The sequence below is a fragment of the Streptopelia decaocto genome, assembly GCF_964273445.1.
Source record: "Streptopelia decaocto genome assembly, chromosome: 2".
Lineage (NCBI taxonomy): Eukaryota > Metazoa > Chordata > Aves > Columbiformes > Columbidae > Streptopelia > Streptopelia decaocto.
Genome location: NC_138655.1, coordinates 96,099,765 through 96,122,508, shown reverse-complemented (window position 1 = coordinate 96,122,508; position 22,744 = coordinate 96,099,765). Strand labels below are relative to the sequence as shown.

The 22,744-nt window shown below is 40.4% G+C and overlaps 1 long non-coding RNA gene across 2 annotated transcripts; it reads left to right on the top strand.

Moving 5' to 3' along the window:
* The first annotated feature begins 1,750 nt into the window (after nucleotides 1–1,750).
* On the top strand, nucleotides 1,751–20,556 carry LOC309436607. 2 transcript variants are annotated; one of them, XR_014183378.1, is made up of 7 exons: nucleotides 1,751–1,949; nucleotides 4,868–4,927; nucleotides 6,569–6,659; nucleotides 6,976–7,084; nucleotides 7,620–7,691; nucleotides 10,179–10,275; nucleotides 20,442–20,556. It is a non-coding gene; the product is annotated as an uncharacterized lncRNA (long non-coding RNA). The 2 variants fall into 2 exon arrangements; XR_014183377.1 differs by lacking the exon at nucleotides 6,976–7,084.
* Nucleotides 20,557–22,744: the final 2,188 nt, after the last annotated feature.

Genomic DNA, 22,744 nt, shown 5'->3' with positions numbered 1-22,744 from the left:
TCTGTTTGACCTACTAGTCCAGTTTACACTGCTGTGAAATGTTAAGGATTCTAATTTATACTCTAGTAAAATATCATGAAAGCCTTGCTGAATTCTCTAGAGATTCAAAGAAGTTACTCCTTGAAGTCATGCTATTCTCCTCTGCTGATACCAAATACATGCAAAAGCAACAAAGGTTCTGCTTCACAGAATCACAGAATGTTAGGGATTGGAAGGGACCTCGAAAGATCATCGAGTCCAATCCCCCTGCTGGAGCAGGAACACCTAGATGAGGTTACACAGGAAGGTGTCCAGGCGGGTTTTGAATGTCTCCAGAGTAGGAGACTCCACAACCTCCCTGGGCAGCCTGTTCCAGTGCTCTGTCACTCTCACTGAGAAGAAGTTTCTTCTCAGATTTAAGTGGAACCTCGCGTGTTCCAGTTTGAACCCATTACCCCTTGTCCTATCATTGGTTGTCACCGAGAAGAGCCTGGCTCCATCCTCGTGACACTCAGCCTTTATATATTGGTAAACATTACTAAGGTCACCCCTCAGTCTCCTCTTCTCCAAGCTAAAGAGACCCAGCTCCCTCAGCCTTTCCTCATAAGGGAGATGCTCCACTCCCTTTATCATCTTTGTTGCCCTGCACTGGACTCTCTCCAGCAGTTCCCTGTCCTTCTTGAACTGAAGGGCCCAGAACTGGACACAATATTCCAGGTGTGGTCTCACCGGGGCAGAGTAGAGGGGAAGGAGAACCTCTCTGGACCCACTAACCACCCCCTTCTAATACACCCCAGGATGCCATTGGCCTTCCTGCCCACAAGGGCACGGTGCTGGCTCATGGTCATCCTGCTTGTCTTGGCTGAAGTGGAAACATCTCCAGCCAATTAAACAGTTAAAATTATCTTTCATTCTTTGATCCGTTTTTGTTCCCCTCTGTCCCTTTGTTATATCCTCTCTGATCCTGAAGTGAAGGCTCTTTGGACACAGCGCCACCTCTGCTTCTACATCTCCGGAGGTGGGCAGATCATCTCGCAGTGCTGCTATGGAGTGGTTTCCATCAACCCCAGCTCCCAGTGGGGCATATAATTCTCCATAAATTGAGAGGCAACTTTCCAAGCTTTAACTCAAAAGAAATACACAAAAGAAAATGTGTGATATTTGGTTTTCTTTCTTTTGATCCCTTTTTCTGTAGATAGTGCATGTCAAATTTAAGTTGAATAGTCCCAGTGAGATCCAGTTCATTAGCTCTAGTAGTTTATGTGTCTTACAGGCACAAACCTTCCTTCTTCCCCATTCCTGGAGAAGTCACCATACGAAATTCCCAAAATATAGTCTGAGCCTACACAGATATCAAGATCCCACTAACCTGACTATGTTGTTTGTCACTGGGAATTCTGGAAGTATCACCCAAAGTCAGCTACTAATTGTAAATAATAATATTAATTCTTATTAATTATAGCTGCAGAATTACATTGGACCCTCTCCATTTTTTAATGTTTTTAGGCAATGCTCCATGACACTTTGACCAACATTTAGAAAAATGGCTTGTATGTGTTTTTCTCAGAGCAAATAAATTAATTTTTATGGAATGGAAGTGGAGGGTACAACTGAGTAAGCTAGTTGCAATGGAAATAGTCTTTCAAAACATTGGAAAAATTAGACACTCGTAATAGCAAGTGGTCTAATTTCCTGAACCTGTGAGAAAGGACATGAATTATTATATAGCTCACTGCTGAACACATGCTTGCTTCCTCATGTATCACAGAATCACAGAATGTAGAAAGCAAGGGCGGAATATGCGCATGAGGCAGGTCCAGCATTTCTCATTTTGTCTTTTATGAGTTCAAAACCGAAGCAGACACCATGAGTGACAAAAAAAAGTGTGCATAGAAGTGAGCCAGAGCAATTTAGAGTAGTCTAGATGCTTCTAAACTGGACAGAAGAAGAAAAGTAAGTTTTGCTAACAGGTACCTTTTTAATTTGTTAGTAGCTTTTGTTTTGAAAAAATCTTTTCAGAAGCTTTAGAGTTATTTTTTTTTTCAGTGGGTGCCAAAATTATCAGTGTTGTAATTTTTTGTAAGAACCATACTCATCCTCTGCTCCTCTGACATGATAGCCTTTCTCCAATATTCCTGCACTGTTTCCACAACATTTCCAAATAATTTTATAGAAGCTTGAAGCTGGGGTGGGGACAAAAGGAGTGCATTGGCTTTTTTTGTTGTTGTGGTGGTGTTTTTTTGTGGTTTGGTTTTGTTTTGTTGGTGGTGGGGTTTTTTTGCCTGTTTGAGTGTTTTGGGGGTTTGTGGTTTTGTTTGTTGCTTTTTGTCATTTTGTTTCTTTGTTTTTAAGAAACAAACATATCCCCACATTTGAAATTTGGAAGGAATTATGGCTCCTTTGAGGCAGCATCTGGGTGGGATCCTGCGAACATAGGTCCAGTTGCCATCTAGGGAATGTAGCGTGTTCACAATTAATATTCAATTTGCTGCCTTTATGTGAAAGGATTCCCTATTTCAGAGCCTGATGGTGGGGTGACATTGAATACAAGATTGTGTAGCACTTTATAGAACTTTTCTTTTATTAGGAGCTCTATAATCATATTAAGTTAGACTGAAAATTTGAACTAATTCTTTCCCTTGAGGCCCAGGGTCTAATAATGGTAAAAATCTGTGAAATAGGATAAATACAATTCAATAATTATATTGATAAATAAAATGAAAATCAACTAATTGTGTCATTCAGTCAGTTGCCTGCGTCTGTTGTTGCTGCCTTTCTGCATCAGCGACTGCTAAACTTTTTCTGTCACACTTCAATAAATTTAATTGTGCAGAATAAATGAGCTAATTTTTGAAGTCACAGGCTCTGTTTGCAAGATAAGGATGGTGATTTATTGACCTCCTCTAACTCTATAAGAGTGTCACCCTCCTTTTTACTGACAACTGTAAGAAGGGGTTTTGTCCCTCTTCACCCAGTGCCTTGCTAAATCCTACTTTGTATATTTACCTTCCCATCTCATTTTCTTGAAGTCACTTCATACATCACAATGGAGCAAAGATCCCTGCTTCAGTTGGTGGCTATACAGACTATTCCAAGTGATTAGCAGAGCAGTGGAGTTTTTATCTTTTTTAATGCTGTTTTCTTCTCGTAATCGCTTCATTCTCTGGATTTTGGATAGAAGGCTGCTAAGGGGAAGTATGAGAAAAGGGACATAGATTAATACTTGTTTTTTTCTGGAAGTTCTGGTCTAATCTCATTCATGAATCATGAGCTCATCCACCCTACCGTTGCTCATTCATATTGATAATTTGACCATGAACACAGGACAAAGGCAGGTATTAAGCACAGGACATGCCTTATGAAAAAAATGCTTGCTTTTTTTACTTTTGTTTCTCTTTCGTTCAGCTGCTGAGAAGACAAGGTGAAGATACTGGTTATATTGTCTGTTATATTACTGCTGCAATTTTGACAGCGATAGCTTTGTTAAACTGACACAAAATGGTCAATAGGCTGCACCCTTTCTTTCCCACCTCTCTGATTTATTTTGGTTGTGAGTCAGAGGTTTTTTAGCAAAGCATCTGTATGACAGCCACAATTACCCATTTTCATAAGGCTGGATATTTTGGTCTATTCTTTGAATTAAAGCCATAAAACAACCTATATGCATATGATCAGAGATCATTAGATACTGTGGTACAACTCTCTGTTTTAGCAAACAAATCTGTTGTCATGCTGTAGCAATATGATCCCTGAATCAAAAGACTTGGTATTGTATTAAGTCAATAAAACTCTTTAGAGAAAAATAAAATCAGCATCAACTATGTTAAAAAATTATTTCAAAGTTCTGCCTCCCTGCCTCTGGCAAATAAACCCAATAAATTAGAAGGATGGGGACACCTTCTTCATATTACTAAATGGCTACCTGCTGAGGTGCATAGGGATATGCAAACCAAACTGTTTTCTGCCTTAGTGTACACTATGTTTGTTCTTCACAGTAAAACTGAATCTGCTCTTCTCTGGCTATGATGCTAGGCAGCATAGCAAAGTCAAATATATATGAAAGCTAGCTAGACTTTGACAAACTTGGCCTCCTAGAAGTGCACAGAAAAAGACTTTTTATGGAGCCAGGATTTCAGCTGGGCACCTAGAACACAAACTGTGAGAAATCTTTTTCTTACGTTTTAGTTGTTATATTGGACCTCTTTCTGCTGTAATTTTCTTCTAAAGAAGACTTATAACCTCCTAAATATTTCCTGTCAGGTGTTGGCTAGGTGAAATGCATCCTAGGGAATTGCAGCTGGAGGAATCATAACATCCCACACAGAGAACAGTCTAGATTTCTGCCAAACTCTTCACTGTGTCTTTAACTCAAACTGCTTGTACTCTTTGTGATTGGTGCTTGTAGCAAAAGGCAGACCTAATGCAGGAAAGCCTTCTGCATCATGGCTCTGCCTTTCTTCAAGGAAAAACTTATGTCCAATTAAAACAGCCTGCCCTGGGAACTCCACACAAACCTAACACAGCCTTTTCATGAGATGATAATTGTTGTTCCTCCCTGTTTTCACTGTATAGTTGGTGTTAGTGCCTTGATTGCTGTTGGTCACTTAATTTAGACTCACCTGTCAACCTGCACTTGAGCAATTACATTGGATTTGGAGGGAGTATGAAAGTAAATTAAGCCTGAACAAAACTTACTCTTTGGTGAAGAAACCGTTGCCAACTTTAACAGGATAAAATTCTGCCAGCAGGTAATGTTTGTTGGACTGTAGTGAAATACTTTGGAGAAAGATTTCCAGTTCATAAAACACTTCTAAAATGGCGATTGACTTTACGTTTTGTGAACCATCATAATTTTCTCTTTGCAAACCAAGTTCCTATTGTTCTGCAGATTCCTTGCACCAAGAACAAGAAGATAAAGCTTGTACTGAAGAGCTGGACCTTGTGGGAGGTACAGGAGATTTCTGAAAATGCTAAGTTTTATTCAGGCCAACGTTTCTAAAACTGTGACTTTCACTGAAAGACTACTTGTGCACTTCCTCTGAAAGAAGTAGTCAGTAAACCCTTACAATAAAAGTAATGTTCATTTCCCAGTTCAGATATTTTTTCTTCTGTGACCTTCACCAGATCTTAAATTGTAAGGAGAGGAGTAGAACATATTTTCTAATTAATCCAAAATGAACACATTCATCATGCTCTGTAAATCACAATGCAATTCTGCCCTTCTTTATCCTTTTTCGTTGGTGTTCTGGTTGTGTGGGTATGACTAAGAGTTGCTGGTCTGATCTGGAATTGACTTGGCAAAATGCCACCCACTTGTCAATCCAAGTCTGATTTACAGACCAGCTGAAGGGTACAAGCTTTGGTGAAATGTGCTATCTGTAGATGAAACCAAAGTCAAATGGGGGCTCTTCATGAAAGACAATCTATCTTCCCTACTGCTGATTGTAGAAGCTGAAATGGCCAGGTGTGGAGAGAAATCAGAACTGAATACAGAGATGAGTATTCACACTGCCTGGTGGAATTTAGGTAAATAAATACCAGGCTTTTGGTTCATTCTGCTGAAGACATGGAGAGCAGCCCCATTCTTCAGGAAATGCATGGCTAAGGCCAGGGTTGAGATTCGAGTTCTTTCTGTGTTCTTTGATATTTGAAAACTAAGGTTGCAATAACAAAACCATCCAGCTGTGTAAAAATAGGCTTGAGGGTGTGCTGAAAAGAAAGTGAAAAGAAATGGAAAATTATATCTGGAGACAGGAGCCATTCTCTGTATATGGCTCACTTGGGTCCTTGCATTGCCAGACCTCCTCAAGTCCCCAGGACAGACCTAATATGAGTAGATCGGAGCATACTCAACTTCACAAAATATGCTTACTGCAAGACAATTGTGTCCATTTGGGATTTTTTTTTTTTTTTTATGTTGTAGTTTTGAGTCTGCCTTGGAATATTTTATATAACATCAGCCACTGTGCAGATTTATGTATTGTACTGTAATTACTTAAATAGGGGATTTTGTATGCTGCAGCCAGTGATTCATGAACTGCAGGGTATCTGCAAAAACAGGCTTTCATTGGGATTATGGGATGTAAAATGCCTAAAGGTTTTTGCCTTTGATAGCAGACTTGCCATTGCATCCACACAGGGTTTGTCTAATAAATTGTGTTAGTGCTTTCCAGCATCCTGATAACTTCCCTCCCCCAACTTCTTGCTATTCTGAAGTGTTTTGAAGGAAAACTGGTTCTCTGTGAATTACTGCTGTGGCAATCACTAAAACATACGTGCAGTATGCTTGCTGTTGGCCATGCAGGATAACAGAGAAGAAAGCTGAATAGGTTCTTCAGGAAGGGCTTTGCAATATCTGCAATTACATGATTTCTGACTAAAAATAACAGAGATGTGGAGGTATGGGAAAAACACCATAGTTGGATGTTCTCAATGTCTTCAAAAGATGTAGTCAGTTATCTTCCATCGGTTTAGGGTTATGTAGCTAAATCCCCTACCTGCTTTTGGAAATAGTCTCAGCCACTGCAGAAAATGGGGCTACTCTTTGATTTAAGGCATTATCTAACTTGGTGTGTTAAATTATTTCAAGCCCACAAGAAGGAGGAGGACATACTGAAGACACCATAGTCTTGCCTGTGTATCCAACCAATGTGTTAGACTAGGAATCCTTGCAGATACAGGTAAGTCTAAAGCTTTTTCTTTGTGTTAGATCCAGCAGGAAGTAGGCAAGGGGAATCATAAATATATGATAATAACTTGCTGCCTGATAAAAAACCCTAATTCATCCAGAGGATAGCAGGTTTCTATCTTGTGAAATTTCCTTGCTCACTTTTCTGTAAGCCATTTCTAAGTGTCTGCAGATTTCATGCTATAAAGACAGAAACAGAGTTGTTTTCTAGTTGCTCATGAGTTTTAATCATAGCAGGCACAGTATTTCAGACATGTCGGTGCTTGGTTTTTTCTGTTGGGATCCACATGTCTGCTTTTTCTTTCCAGGGATTGGGAAAGATCCTTTTCTTAGTCATCTTTATGTCAGATCTAGAGCAGTGCGGATAAAAACAACAAAGTTACTAACTCCTTTTCTTCTGAAGTCATCACAGCTCAGGTAAGTATGTTCAGTAGATAGAAAGTACAAGTCAGGGTAAGGAAAATTAGTCTGTTTGGCGTGCACGAGATTTTTCACTGACTTTTATTCCTGTGCATAAGGGGTCATGTCAGACATCAGCAGCAAGAAAATCCAAGGCCTCCCAACCTCCACCCTTGTTCACTTTTGGCTGTGCCTGTTTCAAGTTGCCTAGCATGCAGCAGGTTGCTTTATAGTTTAAAAACTCACTAAAAACATGAGGGCAGTGATCAGTGTATACCTGCGTATATACTGTGTACTTACGGGCAGGGCTGTATGTTCCTGGCTGAAATCCTCTTTTCAGCAGCAGTTCTTTGGGGCTAGGTGCTTTGTAAAGGTTCGGTTTTGTTTTTAAAGACCTGCGTGCTTCCACTCTTGCCATTTTGAGCTCTATTTTACAGCGCTTGGCCATGCAAAGTGACACTTCTGAACAGGGCGTGGAAGGAGACTCAGCTCAGCAAAGCTGCAGGTAGAGCGGAACTCACAGCCACTGTTTTCCATATGTTCCTCTCTATAGGGACCTGACTGGACCTCGACCTGAGGAGAAAGCAGAATGGAAACTTAATGGAGAAGAGAGTCCCGCCCCCAGGTATATGAAGCAGTCAAACTCTTTTGTTTTCATTCTTTCTGGTTTTAGCATGTTTCTTCCTGGGGGGGTTTGGAGGGGGCTGTGTTGGTACTAGAGACAGCAGGTTCATCCCTTGCTCTGCCTAAGTCCACGAAAACATCTCTTAGTGCTCAACTTTAATTTGCAGCCTTTCAAAACAATCTTCCCCTATTCCTCTTCTTTTTCTTTTTCTTTTTTTTTTTCTTTTTTGTTTTAAGTTAGTTCACATTGATTAATAATTTTATAAATGTTTAGGGCTGGGATTGTGAAACCTTTTCTGGCAAGAATTTTTCCCCTGGAGTCAAGGATACTACTCATTAGCATGACTACTTGCCAGCATGCGGGAGGGATTCACAATCTGGACGTTTGTAGTTTTAAAAATATGTCTCTATTTAGCTCATTTGAGCAGCTGAACAGGGCTGGTTATGGAAATCAGACTAACAGGCTGTCACGCTCGGGTGTTTTACTTCAGAATGCATCTATGGTGAAATAATGTATTTTTACGTAAGACACACATTCAAACAGTATTTCAATTGTCTGATTGGTGTCTTCAGTCTTACTTACAAGCATTGTGTGATACCCTTTCAGCATAAACCAAACCAAATGCTTTATTGTTAAATCCACTCTCTATACTCCTCTTAGTTTAGAGACAGTGTAAAAATGTATGTGGGTCAGTATTGATAGGAAAACCATTATAGGCCAGATTTCTCAGAAGTGGCTAGTTCTTGCAGGACACCTGGTTTTGAGTCCAGTAGGTGGAGGGGTTAGAAGGTGAGAACCTGGGTTAAGGTGGTGTCTGCAGGACATGAAGGTGGCATGGCTGTACCTCTTGTTCCTGCTTGCAAGAAACAAAACTCCGAGGCAAGAAGTCTGGCTCTCTGACAGAAAACCCTGTGGTTTATGTTACACCGGTTCCCTACCGTGAGTCAGTCACTCCCCCTTTTTTTCTGAGGACAAGTGAAACAATTCTGCCTCTGCTCTGCATGGCTAACAGTAGCAGTGACCTTCAGACTATCCGCTTAAAACTGGTGTGGGATCATCCCAGTGAAAATTCAAAACAAGGCTGTCTTTCCCTTTCCCCCACGCTCCTCCACCACGCTCTGCTGGGTTTACTCCTCTGCATGCAGCGTGGCCATCCAGCCTGGGCGCTGGGCTGCTGGAGCACAGGAGTTCCCTTCACTCTCTACATCTCCCTCCACCTTGAACAAAGCTAACAGGGGGATTTTTCACCTCCTCACTTTCCTTTTTCCTCTTTGATTAACTTTGGACCAGATGGCCAGTCCCCAATCTCTCAGCATGCATTTGACTGACAGGAGCTTTTGATAAACCTCATAAGAATGAAGTCATCTTCAGGTCACCTCCTCTGCCTGGCCTTTAGCATCCCGCACATACCACCATTATCTGCTGAATAGGAGACAAAGGAAATTAGCTCCAATTCCCTATCATCCCCATTATTTCCACACTGATTTAAACAATGAGGCAATGAGATGCCCTTCACTTTCCTTGGAAAGGTACAAATGTCAGCTGTTAAGAAATGCAAACAAGAGGGTTCCCATGTTAATGGATGGGCTTCTTTGTAAAGCCATGCAGTGGTAAAGTGGATTTATTCACCGCCTGCCTGGAAAATGCTTAACACACTTCTAAACAAATTCTTTAACCACTTTTATTTTATATACAGTGCATGTGCAGAGTGCTTGAGAAGCCTCATTGTTTTGGTCTGGATATATATAATGAAGTGATATGCCTCTCTGTTGTTTTTTCCATAAGCAGTTATCAGAGCTTCATTTGAGACAATCCTGAATGGAAATCTTGGAATTCAAATTCCTTGATATACAAAAAGTTTTTAGCTGTATATGAATCCAAGGACTCAAATGTAGGAAATTACCTCCATCTTCAAGTGAGGAAAGAAATTTGGATGCTTTAGACAGAGGACACAAGATCATAAATCGTAACAGAATCTCTCCAGAGATTTTTAAGTAGTTACCTCACATCCACTCGGCTATTAACCTTTTATCTGAAAAGAGAAATAACAATACACCGTAAGAAGTGTTACTCCAGAGTTATTTTAAGCCAGGCATGCTAGAAAATATCTTTAAAAATATTTAATTTGATGAGATTTCTTTTCCAAGATTGTGATCTTCCACTTGAGTTTATTTGACTGACAGTTAATTCTGTTTTTTTGGCAACTGAAAGTATCTGAATGTTTGGGTGCTTGTATGAAACCACACTCCAAATCACTGGCACACTCACATGTGTTGCAGGAGATTAAAACCCAAAGTAACCCTTGGGAGAACTGATCCATAAATGGTGCTTTACCCTAAAATATAACTTCTATTTTCTTCTTTGCTTACTAATCACTCCCTAGTAAAGCACTCAGGTTCTTGTTTCCGAAACAGGGCTCACTACAGAGTCATTTCCTGACGTACAGTTGAAAAGCACCATACAGGAATGTACCTATTTATCCCACAGAGCAAAGATCATGCTGACAGCTAGAAACTGTGAGCTGTATTCCCATTGCCTGCTATGAAACATGGGAGCAATGACAACGTGTCCGGTCAAGAAACTGGTGAGTAATTCTGACCACCTGTTATGCCAAGATGCTTGGCTTCCTCTGCAGTCACTGGAAAAGAAAAAAAAAAGTCACCTTGGTACTCACGTTAGGCACGTAGAGAATTTGGTCCTGCCTGTGTGATGCGCTGTGACTGCTGCTCACAAAAAGTATGAGTCTGAATCACTCCTTGCTTATTGACCTTAGAAGACATTGTGGTGGGGGTTTCTAAGTTGGGCTCTTAGGTTGGGCAGCCTGTACATGGCACTGAAAGTGATGGTCTGTGAAGGCCTCTCTGTGTTTTAGAGTCTTAGGTAGTGTTTGCCAGATAGCTTTAGCCTCTGATAAAGGCTGGTCTTTTTTGTAAATAGTGTTTTCACAGGCGCCTGCACTTCACCAGTGACAGAGAGAATTCTGATTGTGATCTAGGCTGGTAGATACTTCTAGGCACACCTGCCTAGCTTCCACCATGAAATCTGTGTCTAGAGAGTGGTGGCAGAACTGGAGCGTACTCTTGCTGCTGGAGGAGGATGTTAATATGGAAGTCAGATAACACCTTTCTTTTTTTGCTTGGAGAGAGTAATTTTTATGGCTTCCCTTACTAGTATAAGATCCATATTGTGGCACTGCAGTAAAGGATTTCCATTCAAAGCTAGGCATATAAACTCAACAGAAGTCCACTACTTGAGAGAGGACTTGAGCAAGTAAGTTAAGCCTAATTAATGAAAGTATTCATTCAACTGTTTCTGCAAAAATCAAAAGAAATGTTTTGCTTCTTTCATCTTTCCAGCTGAAAAGCTTCCAGTGTGGCCTGCACCATTAAAGGACTCCAGCTGTTTTGCAATTATACCTTATTCTTCTTTCTTCTATATTCCATCTTATAGGGCTGAATCTTCAATCACCCCAATTTTCTTGGTGCTTACAGTAAAAGGACAGTCTTCTGACAGCTCTGAAGAACCTGAAATTCATGTTAATTCTTGGAATATTTGACTAGCTAACACCAAAGGCCAGATGTTTGCTTCCATTTATCACATATACCCTTTTCCATGCTGATGTTTCTATTTTGATGATGACTGAATTTGTCACCAAGCTACCTTTCTTCTGATCCCTTGACACCAAGCTGGTCAAGTGACTGAAGATAGGCCCTAGGCTTAGCTAGCTAGAAGAAGGCTTAGTCTTGGGATTTACAGGAACAGATATCTTCTGTCCGTATGATCAGCAGCCTTGGTAGTATTTTTAAGGCATCTGATGGCACCTTTGCACTTGTAAGGGTGGGAAGCTCAACATATTTCCATGCATCCTGCTGCATGCTTTCTGATTGAAATCTGGAGGAGAAAGTGAGCTTCTGGCAGTGGTTATGAGTTTGGCAGCTGCAAAGCTTGTTTTGAAGACCTTGCTGTGTCAGGGTGCACATCAAGGTGCAAAAATATTCCTCTGAAGAGCTTATTTTCCTTAGACAGGGAAGACTGAGTTTTATGGAGCTAACCTGTGGCAGTGTTCAAAAGCTGTTTGCAATACTAAGTATTTTTTTAAGGACAATTCTTTCCCATAATTTGGCTTTCACATACAGCCTGTCACTACTTGTCCATCTCTGCACATAAATGGACACACAAAAAAGATGGACAGGTATACTGGCACTGACACAGTTTGATTTGGGTCACTCTACTGTAGATATTCAAGTCAGTCTGAAGAAGCAAGAACATAAGCAAAAACTCTAATCTCAAGGTTTTGACTTTTTTTTTTTTTTTTTTTTTTTTTTTTTTTTTTTAAGCAAAAGTATCAGCTATCTGCAATTCAAAGTGAGAGGTTGAGGGTGAGGGGCTTATGCTTCCCATTTTGCTTTTAAGAAGGTCACAGTGAAAGCCTGTGATTGAATATTTTGCATGGAACTGCCTATGACAAAGACAAAGATGAGGGGTTTGTCAGAGTGCTATGAAAAGAGAGCGAGAGAAAGAGAGAAAAAGATGTGTTAGATTTTAAAGGTATATTTGAAAGAATGAAATAAAAAAATGCTTTCAAATCCTCCGGGACTTTCCAATTTATCAAGAAAGACACATTCTTCCTAATGAAAGGTTACTGACCTTCATGAATGTGACAGTTCAATTACAGCCCATTCATATGCAGAGCAGCCATTGATAAAGGATTTAGGAAATGTGACTAGCATAGCAAAAAAAAAAAGGGGGGGGCAGAATGTCTAGAAAATTATTTTTTATTGTGGAGCAAGAAATATAAATAAGATTCAGTCAGGTAGTAGAACCTTTTCTTCTCTGGCCGAGCAACCCATTAGATTTGCTTCAGTGAATACATTGACTTTTCCCTCTTCTTTTTCTACTAATATTTCTGTCTTTTTAATCCTCTGAACTACTAAACCTAACAAATCATAAAGCCCTTGGGGTGCTGAGATGCCGGGTTTCAACATTTTTTCCCTCTGACTGGCAGAGAAAGCTGGAATGTGTCCTAATGTTATTTTAAGTGCTTGACTAGTATTTAAACTCTTAAATGGATGGAAAGTTAAAGCAGCAGTGAATGCACATGCACATACATGTATACCCCCCTGTTTTCCTTTGCCTTCCACCTTCTCCTCCCTCTGCTTCCCCCCACACACTGAGCTTGGCCTCTCCAAGGCTGTTAATAGCCAAAGCAGATATTGGCTAGACTCTCTGGAGCCAGCCTTCAGCCCATGGAGGGTGACACCTGTGAGCTGATGTTTGTTGAACTCCTCCAGGTGTAGGAAAGATGCTTAAATTGACGTAAGGCAGGAGCTGTAAAAACAGGCAAGGATGTCACTCATATATACAACTCCCTGGAAGATCCCAAGGCCAAGTTGTTGCGAAACAACTAGAAAGAAAGAAAAATGTTTCACTTGCTTTGAAATAATTCCAGATTATCTGCTTATCTATCTGCACGCACACACACACTCATGGATCTAGGCCTATGTGCGCTGTGCACACATGAAGTATGCATGGAAAATAACATGAGGTATATGTCCCTACATACACACATACGAACCCAACTTGTACTCTAAGATGGTAGCAGGCTGAGGACTTTTGAAGTTAGATGAGGACAATCCTTTGCTTGGCGTAAGCTCTCACACATTGTTCCAGATGGAGCAGCTGTGGTGGAAGTTTAGTGCTTACCTATATTTATGTTAGGTCATGGTGATATAGAAGGCATCATCTTCCATGGAGCAGCAAACAGATTCTTGACTTTAAGCAAGTGCTCAAATCCGAGTGCAATCAGATGGGTGTGAAGAAGTGCTAAAACCATCCAAAGAAGTCAGAGCCAGAAGACATTTCCTTGACCTCCACACAGTATCTGTGAAACAGCATACGTGTTTCTGAGAAATGAGCAGCTCAGTTAATTGGTGCTACCTCCACCCAGATATGGGGCGGAAACTTTCCACATTGCTCAGGCTGGGAAGAACTGCAGGGACTGAGGCTCTGAAATCTCTGTTCTTCCTAGTGGAGCAACTGTGGGGAGAAGAGGCCAGTGCAGAACATTTTCTACTTCTGTTCTGGACAATAACTGTTTCTGGTTAACCAGAACCACTCTCTGTACTTCAGGTTGCTACACTCGATATCTGTCTTCCCTGCCTAGTTAACTTTTCTGAGTAAATTCCAAGATGTATCACTAGTGGATATTTTAAGCACCTTGCTTAGTGGATGCTGAAATTTGTAAATGTTCTCAGGAAAGTCCTGAATGGCCTGTTCTTGAGGTCATGAATTTTTTCACCAGCAATCACCCACTGGTACTGACTGCTTTGTAGACTCCCAGCCTCTGTTGGCTCATTCAGGTTTAGGTGATCATTGTAGAGGAAAGAACACTTCCTTGTCCTTAGTCTAATTTTAGATCAAGGGCTGGCATGGAATTGGCTTGGCAGCATTGAGTGATAATGTCTCATAGTGATGCGTACAGATAAAGTAATCAATCTGTCTTTATTGGTTCTTTCAGATGACTTTGAAATGCATAATTGTAAGGTATTGAATTATGGAAATAATGGCAGAAATTGACAGAATCCCTTTGGAATGGTGACATTCTCGCTTCTCTTTTAAGCAAAAGTTCATCTGATCAAAGGGCTTTTTAAGGCAGAATGTTTTGTTCTCCCTTTTGTTCAGCACGTACCTGAGATTTTCAGGAGAGTGTTAGGAGGCCCCAAGAGAAATAAATCCAGTATATTCCCACAAGATCTGTTTCCAAGAAATACACTGATGAAGCGTTGCAGGCAATCCAGTGTCTGTTTTGGACACCCTGACATTTTTTATATGCTTCTTGCTTTTCCTGGTGGTATGCTGCACAAACTGTGGTAGAAGCTCTGGACAGGCTCTAACAAACAGGTGACCATCTCTCATAGCTTTTAGCTGTTTCATAGCGTGACAAGGTTAGAATCAAGGCCCTTTGAACACTGGAGAGGAGCTTTCTAGTAGTATGCCCACCACTTGCTTTTAATGTTGAAAATAAAAACAAGATAAAGGGATTGAAAATGTTGACATTTTTGAGTCTCTTTGCACAGTTAGATTCATTGCAAGTGGGGTTCCAGTCCAGCAGAACAGTTAAACACTGAAGTTGAAACATTATTTTGTCTGAACTGAGGGCTGAATCAATTATATTTAAAATGGAGAGAGTACAAGAACTAATCCAAGTATATTCTATAAAATTCCCTATGTCATTCCTAAAATATGTTTTCTGCAACCTGCTGTATTCTATTTGGACTATCATATGATATAAAGGGTTTGCTGGAATTCATACGGGATAACCTTCCTGCAGTGTTTTGTCTTTGCCTCTTGCAGATAATGCATGCCATCTAGCTTTTATTCGTTTTTATCCTTGTAAGATCGACAAAACACGACTTTAAAACATTTGGCACAGAAAATCTTTACTGTTTTTTGAAATTAGGCTTACTTTTCACCACTAGCAAAATGTATTTAATTTGCTTTCAATGGCAACGGACAATTTGATCAACTCTAATTTTTAGATAGCTTCATTTTCATGACAGATTTTAATATTCAAATTCAACCAAAAGCCTTCTTTACTGAATAGAAAATAATAAGAATTATTATCGGTACCAGCTTAATGCGAACATTTCTGATCACATTTGGTTCGGTTAAAAATAGTCTTTTGTTTCTGCTTACATTTAATTGGCATGGTTCCTTTAAAGTTTACTCTTGGCCCTGAGACTTGAGAGTGCAGTCAGGCATGCGGCTGGGAGCAGACCTAATAGGCAGGCTGCACAACCTCACCAGCTACAGCTCACGGGCTGAGAGGGAGTTGTTCACCAGGGGAAAAAACACAGTCCACTGCCGCTCAAGCTAGCATGAACTTTACATACTGTACGCCTTGCTGATTGATTAAAAATGTAGTCATCCTTAAAGGCAAATCACTGAAGGACTTACAATAAGTGACAAATACAAAGATGGTTTTATGTAGTGTACTTTTATGTAACAGGCTCTTCCAGGATGAGGATTTTGTTTGCAGTCAGCACAAGCTGGTTGATGACTCCTGTTAGCTTGCTGGTTGAGGCAGGTTCTCCTGAATCAGTTCATGTGGAAACCAAACTGCACCTGAGCAAACACTGGAAGGTGGGGAAGGAATTGCTTTCAGTCCACAGCTACAAAAGTTAGAGTGACTTATGCACGTTCCAATAGGGAAAACTTTCTCTCACGGCCAGTGGTTTGATAAGATATGGCACAAATTAATTGTAGTGGGGATAGTAAACGTGAATTATTGTATGGTTGCCCCCCACTTCTAGCTGGATTTAGAGGTGTACCTGGAGGAAAAATATCAGTCGGACTCTGTCTCAGTAGCTCTGATGCCCTCAGTCAACTGTTATGAGATAGCATACAGGAAAGCATTTGCATAAATAATCTCTAGATAACCAAAAAGAGTAAGCAGAGAGATGTACATGACAGTCCATGTCATTCTTATGGTAGGCTTAATAGTTTGTAGCCTCAGTTTCAGCTCAGCCTGGAGATCATCAGGAACAGAACAACAGGTCAGTGTGCAAAAGCACGTTGTGACCAGCCCAGCAAAATGGCCTCTGAAAGAGTACTCATCCCAACAATAGTCAGTCACCGGATAGAACTGTTGACAGATTTCCTTGTGTGAATTAAGGGGAAAAACGTTCCCTTTCCAAGCAGATGTGATGCACTACCAGTGTGTGCCAGCAGCCCTCTTTTCCTTTAGGTGGACATTTTCAATATGTGCATAAATTCTTCCAGGTGCTGCTCATTAAAACTATGGTGAAGAAGGCACAGCAAGTTGCCTGTCTCACCATTATCTGTCTGGCCTAACATATACTCCATGTGTTAGGGTAGAGACCATTCTGTCTAGTGTCCCACAACATATTGATAGTAAGAACTGGATCCAGACAAGCAATGTTGGCTCATATCCAGAAAATGTTATAACTATATGTGTGTATATCAAACTTGAAGTATTTAAACAGACCCCAACTCTGGTCTATCAAAGTGTCTAGAAAACATGTTTCTTCAAAAGAACCTTTCCTACTTTGGAATAAGCAAGAAAAATACAGTAACAGGCAAGATATATTACCAGATCTGGGCCTCAGTCCAGGAAAAGCACAAGTTTCCAAGATCCTCACATTTTTACATTATGGCCTATATTGAGGTCAAACCTTTTTAAGGTGTAAATTTTTCTTCTGGGTACTTGACAAGGAAATAATGTGGGTTCATTTCCGTTTTGTTTCTTTACGGTGCATGAAGGAATCCTGCGATATTTGTTTTTTAAAAGGTTGTGGCTTCTTTTTTATTGCTATGTTCTATTCTTGTCTTCTGGTTTGCAATGAGTCTTGCCGGAGATCTTAGGGCTGAGAATTGTGGATCCCTCCTGAAAGAGGACAGGTGCTGAACCTTTAACATGCTTTCTCCAACATGCTTTTTAGCAATCAAAGAAAACCTATGAAAGTTTAAGAAACTTTTGAGTCTTTGTTAACTTAAAACAGGTTTTGCTTTCATTGTATCTCATAATGCTACCCGTTTTCCAGTCCTCCAGAATCTCACTATAGCAATGAGATAAAGCATGAATAGCTATTTTCTGAAAAGAAGGCACTGGGAAAAATATCTCAAAAATAATATTAATAAAGAAAAAAAAAAAACAAACTGAGAACAAATCTTATCCTTTTATATAATATAAGCATGGCCCTTAAAGATTTTTGTAGGATAAAGAAAAATCCCCTCAGTGGGTTTAACTCTTCTGAACACAGTAAGGGAGGGTGTAGCCAGGGGATCACTCTGCTCCAGGTACCATCCCCATAGAGAGCAAACTAGCACAGATCAGTACATAAGGCTGATTTCTGATCCCTCTCTTGGGTTCCCTTGAGGGCAATGCTGGGGTGACTCCACATCAGGACTGTGTTCAGCCTGCCAGGGCAGTTGGTCTTGCCCTGCTGGTTTGTACCAGGTTAGAGTTATAGCAGGAATATTGTAGATTGCTTCCTGCCCTTGGCCTTGCTGTGTAGACACTGATGAAAATCCTTTCCACTCATCCCGCTGCCTGGTACAGTTAATCCTATGCACCCATTCTTTTTTAATGATGTGTGTGGATACACGCAGATGTTCTTACTAAGATGCCTTGTTTGGTTTTATCTTACTTTCTATCTGCCTTTGAATGTAAAGGAGCCCAAGGGATTTCATACTGGTGCACTTGCTGACCATTTAGTGGTGCTAATAAGAAGAGAGAAGTAAGATACAATGTAGGTGAATCTTCATTATAGCCAGTCAGCTACATGGTATAACACTGATGCTACTTTTATGTTTTTCATGAATCACTGACAAAGTCAGTATTAATCTTATGAAAAAAGTAACAGTTTCAAGTGGCTGCTCTGTCATATATTAACAATGTGTACATCCATTGCACAGGCTTTGCACACAGATACTGTTTGAACATTTGCATGTATTGATGGACTGACAGATGGAGAGCACATTAGACCTACCATGGATGTGCTGTGCAGATATCTGTGTGTCTGTCCTGAGCTCATCCAACTCGCTGTCTGTGTGGGCTGCCTGTTGGCTCAATGCAGCTGCATTGGCCTGACTTGGCCTGGGAAGTGCTGAGCTGTGCTCCTTGGGGTGCTCAGCATTGCTGGACATCTGCAGCTTAGTGAGAAGTGTGTCACTGCTTCTGCTCCGACCTGTCTGTGGGGCAGCCAGCAAGCCTAGGCAAATGTCCCAATGCTGCTTTTCAGACAGATTTTCAAACAGATAAAAGAGAACATGTCTGGTGAAACTGGCCTCTAGAGTAGCCTTAGTAATCTGCTGGTTCTTGGCCTCCTGTCTGCCAGTTTCATTTACTATTTAGGGAGTCTTCTCCGGTACACTTCTGGAGTGGCACAAACTGGTCTACCTTTGCGCTACGTGTCTCCTCTCCTGCAAAGAAGGCCAAAAGAAGAGGCAAAGGTAGTAGAAAAGGGGTTGTCTCATAATCTCCAGTGACTGGATTAGCCCTGCAACCTTGCTAGAGACACTATAATTTATAAAGGTAAAGTGCTGCAGAAGAGTCAGTCCTTAGGTTTCCATCCTGGACACTAACTAGTGTGAATTTTGTTGTTTGCTGGCCTGTTCTTGAGTTAAGTGGTAGCCACTAATCTCAGTGTCTCATACTGAGAAACCTGGAAAGTCTATGCTTTCTACTTCTGCCTCGTAAAAAGGCTTGCTTCGTATACAATGAAAGCTAAGGGCTTTATTTTTTTTTTCTGCTAGAGAATGTGTGGGTAGGAAAACATCCAATCTGTCAAACTCTTCGTGACTAATAAATATTAACTGCTTCAAGTCTTCTAATTATCTCAATTTTTAAAAAATCTGTGGCCAACTACTTAAATATTTAACCATCTGTGAGAAAGCACTCTTGAAGGTTTATTCTACAACATACAGGCAACAATGTTGTTGAAAATGGAAACTTTTAATACAGTGTCTAGATTAATATGACATTGATTTTTTTCTTAAGTTGAGAGAGATAGTGCTTTAAATTTTGTCAGGATCTCCACATAACAACCCCCTGTCTCCTCTAAGCATTCCTCCATTTGAACATGACTGAAGATCAAATTGGCACAGAAAGGTTGAAAAACTCCCTGTGTTAGGATATAGAACAGTTAGTTAACTCATGCTGAACACAATGCAGCTAGCCATAGGATATGCTTGTTGCCTCTTCTATGTGATGCAACAACTAAACACAGTAGGATGTGTGCAGAACAATAATGATACTTGTTTTCAATTCAAGCTTAGCAAAGCAGATGTATACCAGCTGGGTTCCCAGCTCACAGTCTTCTCACTTTCACTTTCTTTTGCATTCTTTGCTTCTCTTGATCTGGCACTGTCTGTAAGACTGATGCCTTGGGGGGAAAAAAGGGAGATAGAGAAAGACTTTGAAATCCCAGGCAGCAAGCAGGAACAATCCAGACAGCAGGTGATATTTCAAAGCTTCAGGTCAAGATGAGTCATCAAGCCCTGAGGCCTTATATACCTTCAGATCTCCAGAAGTCTTCTGAATTCCAGAAGTTTACTGACCTCTTTAAGGGTAATAATGAATAATCAATACTATATTTGATCCTTTGCATGAAAGTATTACAACAAATGGCACTAGATCTTTTGAAGGGAAGAATAACATTTTGATCTTAAATTGTGAAACTGCCATGCTCAAGACTACCTCCTGGCTCGTATGCTTAATTATGTAATGACATCCAGCTGGACTACAAAGGACTCTTGCAGAAAGCCAGGCTCCTCTGAGAATAAAGTGTCTAATAGGAAATGTTTAGACTCTGAGATCCTCTGACACAAAATGCTGTTTCTGAGGAGGATCCTCTGTCCTATCATTTTTATGGTGCTCTGCTTAGGACAGAGCAACCAAAACATACAAGCTCATTCTCAGTACAAAAGACACTGCATTTCTGGGGAGACAGAACAGACTTCACCAACCAGGTTTCACCAATACATGAAGAAAATGCCATTCAGTAAGATCCTGAAAAGGGCTATAGAAGTGACCTATATAAGGTCAAAGTCACTTCCCTCCTTTTCCTTCATTACTTCTTTCCCACCAATTGTACTTTCTCTCCATTGTTATATTAGAACTGTCTCGTGAGAAACAAAGGGTGAGTGACATTAGGCTGAGCTGTCCCCTCACTAGTCAGGAAAAGTAAAATGTCTTTTGGCTATGGAATAAAGTGTGTTGTGTTACAGATGTCTGAGCATGTGTGGACTTATGAAACTGCATTTGCTATCCAACCAAGGCAAGGAGCCCTGCTGAATTCAGGAAGAAGTCCTGGAGAGGTGACTGCCTCCTTTCAAGATGTCTGGGTAGTATTTATGTATTTTTTTTTTTTAGGGTGGGGTGGTGTGTGTGAAAGCTCTGAAACACTTGTTGTAGAAGTTAAGATTCAAGGATGCCTGCCACAATAGCTTATGTTTCAATCTGAATAACATGTGGGACTTGCATATCTTTCTTGTTTTCTGGGTTGGGATATTTACATCTTGGTTTATATAACAGTTGCCTCTTCAACATAATGAAGGGCTAAGAGAAACAGTATGTACAGCCTTGGGTCTGGAGCTTGAGATTATTATATTTCCACTAACAGTGCACCAAGGGCATACTGCAACACAAAATCTCTAGTATTGATCCTGACGTGGACCTGACACCACACCTACCATTAGCAAAGACCATTAGTGGAGCTCTGGCTCTAGTTGTGTGTTGCTTTAGTGGCTGAAAGCTCTTCATTCAGTGACGAGGTAGAGCAGCTTTGCTTCTCATAGTTTTTGGCTGAGGACAAGGATTGAATGATGCTTCACAAGAAGCGACTTCACAGGTTCTCTGGATGAAGAGACTTGCTTTTATTGTCTTCAATGTGACTAAAAATTTTGTGCCCTGTTTATGAGGTACAGCAATTACTTGCAGGTGAAGTTTGCATCTATATTGCTATTAGAACCAAATAGGTATGGAAGGAGGTATTGCATGATAAGAAACTATAGCACAGGAACAAGTCCTAATGTTGGGCCAAAGCTCCTTGAAGTTGGTGAGGATGTGTACAGTAACTTCACTGAGTTGCCATTCTGGCATTATTGACTTGAACCTACTTCTCCTTTTCAGCTCCTGTTCAAAGACAAAGGCTCCATCACTATTACCACTCTTCACTGACTGCTATAGTCTAAGCTTTACTAACCCAAGCATTGCTCTTTTCAGTCACTTGATTCCAAAGTTATTCTTTCTCTCTATGCAAACTACTCAGATAATTTTCTGTGAGTATCCCAGTTCAATGGGATCTTCCAAAAGGCTCTCTTCCTGAAGGACATGGGTATGCTAGAAGAAAACATCACAAGCACAGAAACAGAATTATGGCAGAAGAAGAAGGAAATGTGAAAGATATCTAATATCTAAGTTGCAATACTTCGTAATCAAGCAATAGCTTTCTTCTGTTTCTGAATATGCTGTTTTTTTCTTGCTTTTCAGGAATTTCTCCTATTCGGTATTGTTCTTTGTGTGTGTATATGTTCATATATGTATGTATGTATTTGTGTTTGTGTCTATATATATGCACACATGTCTAGGTATATACAGAGGTATGTGTCACAGTTTGTTTTAAGGTAAATTTGTAGTAGTTGTTGGTAGTTGAAGCAATAAAAAGAGGAAAATTACTATATAAAGAAACAGAGTTCCTAATCGTTCTATAAGGCAACAATAAAGGAGCTTATATTGTCTTTCTGTTTCATAGAAAAGTCCATGACTGTGCATCTACTAAAACTCATGAAAGTTGAGACACCATAGTAGTGGAATGCATTGACAATGACTGTAGCCCTATTTCAGCTGGTGATGGATTTTCTGTAGATGGTATCAGTAGGCACAGTAGAAATGAGATGCAGTGTATTCGTTCCATGGAAGAGAGCTGCGGCTTCTGACTTCTGTGCCTGGAATTTTTTACTCTTTTTCACTTGCTTTGCTAGACTAGTGATGCTATCAACTTCACAAGAGCCTTTGTTTAGGGTTGTTTTTTCCCCCCCTTTCCATTTTCCCTCCACCCCCTCAAGCCCCATTATTTCCTGTCATGCTTTGGCTGAATGTGAATGAAATTTTGTGACTGCCAAGAGCAAACCTCTAAATAAGCATAACCAAAGCAAAACTTAATTTAATTGTTAAACAAAAACTCTGGTCTAACCCTAGATCAGTTGTGCCTTCTGGGTTGTCAAGTTAGTAGCAGTGTGCTAGTTTTCCTGATTGTGGCAACCACAGCAACAGAAGTCTGGTACAGAAACATCCAGGAATATTTAAATTAGATGAAATGCTGGTAGCAGTCCAGTTATGGCAACTCAGTACTCAGCACACGTTAATCAGCTGTACCTTTTCACGTAGGTTTGCTGAGTTCTGTGTTGACACAACTACTGTTGAGTTGCAGATAGTTTTTAAGTCTAGCTTGGGGTATGTCCTGGCTTGCATGACACAGCAGCCACCATGTGACTGCAATTTAGACATAACTTCAAGTATTTTCAGCAGG